Raw genomic sequence first — 9,475 nt, forward strand, 5'->3', positions numbered from 1 at the left:
TTCTGTCTCCGTCTCTCTCAAAAATAAATAAACAAACATTAAAGTGTATCCTGTTGCACTGTCTAAGACAAACCATTGTAAGTTGGGGACTGTCTTTGTTTACCATGTAAACAAAGTTTTGGGACATTGTCTGAAAAATGTCCCAAACTCTTTATATGTGGTAATCCCTTTGGTCTTCCCCTACATTTTGAGATGTAGTATTTTTCCTACTTTACAGAAGGGGAAACTGAGATGCAAAATGGTTAAATATAAGTATAATTATAAATATAAATTATTTATAAAAATAAGTATAATTATAAATATAAAATATAAATATAAATATAAGTATTCCCCAAGGTAATACTGCTAATGGCAAGCTCAAATTCAAATCTAGGTATGATAGGAAAGGATAGGATAATTAGGCAGAGAGGGAAAAGACTGGACTTGAGGTCTCTGGATGGGGAAAAACACCTATTTTGGAATAATGCTGGGAGTGTCTGACCACAGCAAACCTCCTCAGGCATAAGGTTCCTCTTAAGAATATAACAGACCCAACCTACTCCCCCTCACGTTTGCCTCAGGAATTTGACAAAAGACCTAAATATGGCCTTGGACCACCCCTCCTGCAATGGAAAGGAGCCACTTGGGAATGGACAACCCAGCACGTAGAACTATCAAGCCAATACGGTTAGAACTTGGGAAGGAACAAAGGGGAAGAAAAGGCAAAGACCCTTGCCTATAGTCCTCGGGCAATCATTATTGAATGTCCCCTCTCTGTAAAGAGAGCTTTCCTACTATTCTTCCTTAATCTTCTACTCCAATACATTTTTGCCTGCTGCTCATTTTGTGTCCACCTCTTCATTCTTCGAAGATGCAAGACAACGAATCCCAGGTGTTGTGGTAAAAACTCCTGCAACACAGGCAGTCACTTCACCACTGAATAAGATAATTATTGAATTTCCTCCTAGCTTTACTCTGAGGACTGAATTCATAACCTACAGGTCTCTTGGTAGAATGTTCCCTTATTTTCTGTCTGTCTCAAGGCAGAGTCTGCCTGAGGCCATTAAAATGAGGGACCATACTTGTGTGTTTGACAATGGCTTACACTTACATAGTATTTATGTTAGTCTTCAGTAAAATCCTGTATATGTATTAACTCAGTCCTCACAACAAGCCCTTTGAGGTAAGTATTATTTTTATCTGCATTATAGGTGAGGAAACTGAGGCATTGAGAAGTTAAGAGGCCCCCCGAAAGTTCACACAGTCAGCAACAGAGTGGTACATGAACACGGACGGCTCCAGAGTCCGTGTTCTCAGCCACCTTGCTTTGCTCGCCCCGGGAGGTAATGAGGATATATTCACCTTCTTGTGTGTGGCTCAACCTGACTAACTCTTTTCAAAGGGAAAATATCACAAGCTCCCATAATGCCACTTAGTGACTTATGAATGTGCAATTTCATCTTAGAATTTAGACATATTTCCCACAAGTAGGCCCTAAGGAATTATAAGGTGCCTGTTTGCATGCTGTAGAGCTTCTTTAAAATTCTGACCACATCCTGGTTAGGAAATATGGATTGAAGGTAAATAAATTCTCTGCAGTCTTTGTCAGTTAGCCTTGAGATTGACTGGCTGAATAAATACGTTAAATTACCATTTTTATAAGCAATATAAAAGGAGACTGTTAACAGCTTGGAAAAGTCAAACAATCACTGCGGTGGTCATGACTATACAGATGGGTTTGGGTTGGAATGGAGCAACACCACATCAGGGCCACCACGCATATCCACCAAAGCCATGCCACTGACAGAGCATGCAGCTTTGTGTGCTGACAGATCGCCCTGTTAACACCTGTTCCCTTAAACCATGTGTCTGTGCCTGCCTTCACTTCACACTTTGACAAAGTTCATTGTCACGGGGGCAGAGACAATTAACCAAAGATGATCCTTTTACTTTCATTTACTCCCTAATGCTGGTATGCGAGTTTATATAGGGCACAATGTATACCAGGCTATGGCCATACTTCTTGGTGTAATATAGTGAGTTTAAATTTTTTTTGGTGGGGGGTGCCTGGGTGGCTTAGTCTGTTGAGCCTCCAACTTTGGCTCAGGTCACGATCTCACGGTTTGTGGGTTCGACCCCTGCATCGGGCTCTGTGTTAACAGCTCGGAGCCTGGAGCCTGCTTCCAGTTCTGTGTCTCCCTCTCTCTCTCTCTGCCCCTCCCCTGCCACACTCTGTCTCTCTCTCTCAAAAATTAAATACACATTTAAAAAATTAATTTTTTTTTAATCCTTTGACTTGGAAAGAAAATAGGTGTTTATTTTTCCAAAAACCTTAAGAAAAACCAGTTTTAATAGAGAAGTCTGAGGTTGACTATGAAAACAAAATTTAAGTTCTATTTGGAAGAGCTTTCCTAAACAAACACAAAGATATATTATATAATGATTTACTTAACTAAATGAACTAGAACCAATTTTCTTCCGGATCTCGGAATCTACATTTGAAAGAAAATACTTGAAAAAGTTATTTGAACTACACTTTCTATCTCTAATGACATTTGTATGTATACTAAAGTGACTCAATTATCAATGCTAAACATTGTTTATTTTTTACATTTGCCAATTGTAGAATGAAACTTATCTGAAGACATTACAACCTTATTTCCTGAAGAAACAAATCTTTACTTTCAAAGAACGGGTACTATGGAAAAATTATAAACTATATCAAACAGATGCTGACACCTAAAAGTCCCAAGTTTATATGTGACATACCTAGTGATTAGTTTTTACAGCGAATAGTTGTTTCTCTAATGCTATGGAATAAACTTTTTGTCTCAGCATCTTTCTTCAAGCCTTACTGTACTTTGAGCCCCTCTAACTTATCATCACTAAGAAAACTAGCAACAGCTACTGAATATAATTAATTACATTATCCATTCATTCATTCTTCATTCTACATTTTATATCATATGAGTGTTATTTGGATTGCTTAGCATACCACAAATACTATGCAACTGCATAAACCTATATATTAAACGTTCTGGGTCTTTAAAAATAAGTGAGTCCGAGTTGCTATTGGAGGTCCCGCTAAACTCTTGTTACATAAAAGCTCCATGGTAACCACTATGTTCTATGTTGTAGTAGAGGTCCATGTTACAGATTACTAAATCCTTACTCTTAGGAAAGTGGCTTCGTTCCTCCAAGCCACATCTATAAAAAAGGAAATAAGAGTAATGTTTCTCCCTTATAGTTGCTAAATCTATTATAAGTAACATGAAACGTACTTAGCATATACAGCAAGATACCCTAAAACCTTAAATGTGATTTTTTTTAAAGTTAATAGAAGCCTCAGAAACTTTAAAATCATGACTGCTAATCTGTGTTTTGGGAATAAATCACCTGGAGCCCTTGGTTATGGGTGTTAGGGTGGCTTTTGTTGCTATTATGAATAATGGATTAAATTACCATCGGCATAGTTTTAAATCAATTAAAAGTGTTATAATGCTATTTACATCATTTCCTAAGTATGCTTTTAGTGTAGGACCACTTTGAAAAGAGGAATTTATAGACATAAGCCAAATATTACTCATTTAAATGTTACATTCTCACTAACTTTCATTTTGATTATCTTAATTAGTTCTTTATAGACAGTCCAGGGAAGGCAACAATTAATCTAGAGGATCAATATAACAAAACTTAATTTTATATTGGATTTGAGTTACAATGAGGTATTCTGATACTATCATAACTTAATTATTTTATGAAATAATACAGAACAGTTCTTGGAGTTTGTCAGCATAATGATGTGGGTTTGATTGTAATAAATTTGCACACTTTGCTCACTGTGTAAGACCAAACTTAAAGTAAACTGATGTTACAGTTTTAAGCACAAGTCACTCCAGGTCTCCCATGTTATCTCGGTGATGCTCTTGTTTTCTCTAACGAGCCAGGTGCTGAGAACTGCTTATTGTTGATGTCCTATAATAATGTGAAGTGTTTGAAATATACATTAACTAAAAATACGGATTATATGGATTTAAATCAGAGTCACACATTGTGTTTTTATCCACAGGACTCTGCAAATAATAGCACTCATGAAGATAATATAATGTTCATTTGATAAATATTAATGCTTACCATGGGAAAATCACTTTCTTATAAAATTTCAAAGTGCATAACAAATGTTCAAGTTCCTCTTTATAACCCTCTAGCAAACAAAGATTATTACTCTCATTTTATACATTACTAGCTTCTAGAAAATAAGGTATTAAAACACTGAGTGGTTGAGAGAACAAATAAATGGAATCTGGACAGCAGTCAAGTGGAAAGAAATAGATTCTAATTATCTAGCCCAGTATGTCAAATAAATAAAGTATGATAGATTCTTATGATAAAATATGTTACCATAATAGCTTTATTAATATCAATACTTAAAATATTAGTGTTTGTAGAAACAAAAATGCCAACTTCAAGTTGTTGTGGAACCAAATAATCCAAAAGACAAGTTTTTTTTATTTGTTTGTTTGTTTGTTTGTTTGTTTGTTTTTCTAGGACTCTGCTTAAGTGTGAATCATAATGATCCCACTCTTTGGATTCTAATAAAATGCCCACTAAAAAGTGGGGAAGGTCTTGTCACCTGCAGTGTAAATACTTTACAAATTGTTATTTTTATTTCTTTTTATACTGCACATATAAATTTACCAACTACAAGAAAGAGGAGAAACTTTAAATGTTATTTTTCAAATGTGATTTTTTTTTACTGACTTTTTGATTTTGAGTCATTTCTTATGACATTTTGATGAGATTCCTTCAATTTAATGGATCACTGGAGTCGTGCCAAAACATGTTATTTGGTTTCAGTAAACAATTAAGAAAACTGCATTTGAAAATTTGCGTTGGATGTGCAAAGAATGTGCAAAATCTTATTTCAATACGAACAGTTTCTAAACAAAACCATATGTTGCTGGCAGACCTTGGAGAGTACTTCAAATCGGTTGGCTATCTATAACATTACATTCTAGATGAGAGTGTTACGTTCTACCCTTTAAAACATTCAACTTAGAAAAGTTACTTTTTATAGGTAACATTTTATTAGGTTGTACTAAAAGCAGAAGAAAGGGAGAAAAAAGTGAAGATGGATGAAAGAATGAGTATTTCTGTGCTTTTGAGCATATGTTTGAGCAGAAACATGGAGGAACAGGGCAGACAAAGAAACTATAGTTGAAGATGTCTAAACTGCACCTGCTGTCATAGGACTACATTTGGCAACTGCCTGGTTGTCCATGTTTGAGGGTGGGTTTTCAGAGGCTGCAGCCAGGGATGAAGACTGTCTCCTAAGGAAGTCCAGAACTGAAGAATCCAAAGGGACAAATCAATGAGGGAAAACCTACGATGAAATGCTAGCAAAACCAAAAACACAAACGCTGACCGTGGACCTGGAGGAAGGGTCCAATGAGGGTGTTGACCCAATAGTTTGAACTAAGTTAGAGACAGAGTAAATTTGAAATGGGTTTGGAACCAGTGAAGTGGTCCCATGGCAGCTGTTACAAACAGTCTTAGGAGATCTGTTCTTCTCTCTCATGTTCTAATGCTTGAGTGTTATAGGCAGGAAGAAAGTGTGAGAACTTGAAGTAGGTGACTTTCTTCCCTAAAATTATAGAAAACAGAGGAAGGGTATATGGAAATAAAAGAAACTTTTATAAAATGTGGAAACACTTCTACAAGATGGATAAATCAGTGAGGGATTCAGAATATGTAGTGATATCGCACTTAACTCACACTGAACTTAAAGCTGACTAAAACACTCAAACACTTTTATGCCTGTATTTTGGCTATGTCTTATTGATAAGCTGGATATAACTTTTAAGGGAGAAGAATGAAAGCAGAATTTCTCTTAGGTTTCTGGTCTAAGCAACTTCGTGAATAGTGATGACAATTTCTGATAGAAATCAAACTCTGGAAGTCCCTGAGAGTCTTTAAGTAGGTCTGTAAAATCAAAATCACTTTTGTTATAATTTTAAGACCTTATATGTCTTTCCAATTCTCATTCATTAATGTCTGGTGGAATTTTTCAAAGACTATTTATCATGTGATAACATCATGGCTCTGTTGGGCAATTAAATGGCAGTATGTATATCCTTGTGTTCAGATGTTAGTTTTAATTCCTAATTTAGTAAGATAGCTATAAGTCTTATATGAAAAACTCTTTGGAGTCCATTATTCAAAAAACTTCACGATAAGACATTTAGTGGTTTTAATGAAATAGAGTCCTCGAAAATGATAAACTACCAAGATCAGTTAAGGAAAAATAGATGGCTAGAATAACTCTATCTATTAAAGAAGGTAAAAAGCTTTCCTATAAATAATATTATAGGCCCAGATGGCTTTAATATTAAATTCTAACATTTAAGGGAGAAATAATACCAATTTTATGTAAATTCCTTTAAAAAATAGACAGCAAGGGGGGACCTGGGTGGTTCAGTTGGTTAAGCATCTGACTCATGATTTCAGCTCAGGTCATGATCTCATGGTTCATGGAACTGAGTCCTGCATTGGACTCTGCGTTGATAGCAGGGAGCCTACTTGGGATTCTCTCTCTTTCTCTCTCTCTCTCTCTCTCTCTCTCTCTCTCTGCCCCTCCCCTACATGTAATCTCCCTCTCAATTGAATAAATAAATAAATAAATAAACATTAAAAAGGAGAACAAGGAAAAATTTCCAACGCATTTCATGAGGCCTACATTACCCTAATATGGAAAAAAAAGACACAAAGGTGTTCAAAAAAAGAAAAGAAAGAAATTACAGAGCAATATACCTTATACACATATGGGCACAAAAATCCCTCTCTCTATATAAAGAGAGAGATGTTTACCATGGGAATGAAAGGGCAGTTTAACATTTGAAAATCTATCAATTTAATTCACCATATTAAGGTTCTAAGATGGAAAAAGCATATGATTAATTCACCAGATGCAAAAGAAAAATAGCGTTTGACAAAATTCAACACGCTCTCATAAAAATTTCTCAGCAAGTTGGATATTGAAGAGAACTTCCTCAATTAAATAAAGGTACAGAAATCCCAGGGATAACATCAAATTTAATAATGTAATACTGAATTCCTTCTCCCCGTGATTAGAAAAAAATTAAGAGTGACCTTTATTGCTACTCCTATTTGACATCATAGTTGAAGTTCTACCCAGGGTAGTAAGGCATACCAATCAGAAAGAATGTAAAGCCATTTTATTTGCAGACAACACAAACATGCTGCACAACTATTAAGTTTATTGCAAACAGTCTCTTCTCAGAGACATTTGTCAAGAACAATCAGAGGCAATTCTTGAATATCACCAACAACCAGAGGCAGTTATTGAATATTGAAGAGGTAGTTAATATTTGGGTCAAATAACAGGCTAGCCAAAAGTTTACATGGGAAAACCTGTGGAATGAGATGTCTATAAGGGACATTTAAAGGTTACATCACATTCTTGGGAATGTAGAATGCTACATACATGTGCACAGCCATGCATATACACAGGGCAGTGTGTATGCTCTGGAAAAACTAAGGCCCTAACCTCTCCCTTCCAGATAATCTCGAGACCCTGTATATAAAGGAAGTGAAGGCTAAGATGGAGTTGTAAACTCTGGATGGCATTGAAGGTATGTGCCAGAATACATACACAGTCCCTTGGCAAAAACTGGGAAGCTTACTGGTTTGAGACATCTAAGAAATTTGTCCAATCATTGGCTGATAGCCAACAGAGATTTCAATGGCCATGTATGACAAAGTGACTTTATAGCATGAGTTCAGACATGTCACTAAACAAACAACAACAACAAACAACAAAAACAATAATGCCAATGAGGGAGAAACATCTGATTTTCTAAGGTACCACATTATATTACTTACAATGTCCAGTATTCAACAAATAATTGTGACATATCCAAAAAAACAAAAAAACAAAACAAAACAAACTCTCACATTATGTGTCATATATGGGAAAAAAGCAGTCAATAGAAACTATCTCTAAGAAAATCTAGATGTTGAGGGGCACCTGGGTGACTCAGTTGGTTAAGTGGCTGACTTTGGCCCCGGTCACAATCTCACGGTTCGGGAGTTTGAGCCCCACATCGGGCTCTGTGCTGAAAGCTCAGAACCTGGAACCTGTTTCAGATCCTGTGTCTCCCTCTCTCTCTGTCCCTCCCCTGTTCACATTCTGTCTCTCTCTCTCTAAAATAAACATTAAAGAAAAAGAAAAAAAAAAGAAAATCTAAATGTTGGATTTTTAAACAAAGACATAAATCACTTATTTGAAAGAACTAAAAGGTCATATCTAAAAACTAAACAAAAGTATTAGGGTAATGACTTACCAAAAAAAACAATATCAATAAAAAAATAAATTATAAAATATAATTAAATAGATATTCTGGTGTTGAAAAGTATAGCTGAAATGAAAGTTTACTAGAGGGAATCAATAGCAAATTTTAACAGATAAATGGGAAAAGTCAGCAAATTTGAAGGTGGATCAGTTGAGATTATTCAGTCTGAGAAACAGAAAAAAAAAATGAAGAAAAATAAACAGAACCTCGGAGACCTGTGAAACACCATCAAGTGTGTGTGTGTATGTGTGTGTGTGTGTGTGTGTGTGTGTGTGTGTATCTATATATCTATGTCTATATTTATATCTATATCTATATATGTATTATATATAAATTTAAGAAGGAGTGGAGAGAGAAGGGGGAGGAAAATATTTGAAAAATAATAGCCAAAATTTTTCCAAATTTGGTGAAAAGTATTTACATATCTTAGAAGTTCAATAAAATGCAAGTAGGAAAAGTCGGGTGCTTGGGTGGCTCAGTTGCGTAAGCATCCAAATCTTGATTTTGGCTCAAGTCATGATCTCATGTTCATAGGATCAAGCCCTACATTGGCTTCTGTGCTGAGAGCACAGAGCCTGCTTAGGCTTCTCTCTCTCTCCCTCTCTCTGGCCCTCCCCAGCTTGTGTTCTCTCTTTTTCTCTCTCTCTTTCTCTCTCTCTCAAAAATAAATAAATACACTTAAAAAATGTTTTTTAAAAAAATGCAAGTAGGAAAAATAAGAAACCAAATTCCTAAATGTAAAAGCTAAAAAATATTAAATTTTACAAGAAAACATAGGTATAAATCTTGGTGACTTTGGGTTAGGCAATGATTTCTTAGATATAACACCCAAAGCACAAACAACCACAGAAAAATAAGTTGGACCACATCACAAGTGAAAACTTTTGTGCATCAAAGGACACTATGAAAAAATAAAAGGCAGCCCACACAATGGGAGAAAACATTAGCAAATCATATATCTAATAAGGATCTAGTCCAAAAATACATAAAAAAGTCTTACAACAACAACAAACAACCCAATTTAAAAGTAGGTAAAAATTTGAATAAACATTTCTCCAAAGAATGAATACAAATGGCCAATATGCATATGAAAAATGCTTAATATAATTAGTCGCTAGGGAAAT

The sequence above is a fragment of the Prionailurus viverrinus genome, chromosome B1, assembly GCF_022837055.1.
Source record: "Prionailurus viverrinus isolate Anna chromosome B1, UM_Priviv_1.0, whole genome shotgun sequence".
NCBI lineage: Eukaryota > Metazoa > Chordata > Mammalia > Carnivora > Felidae > Prionailurus > Prionailurus viverrinus.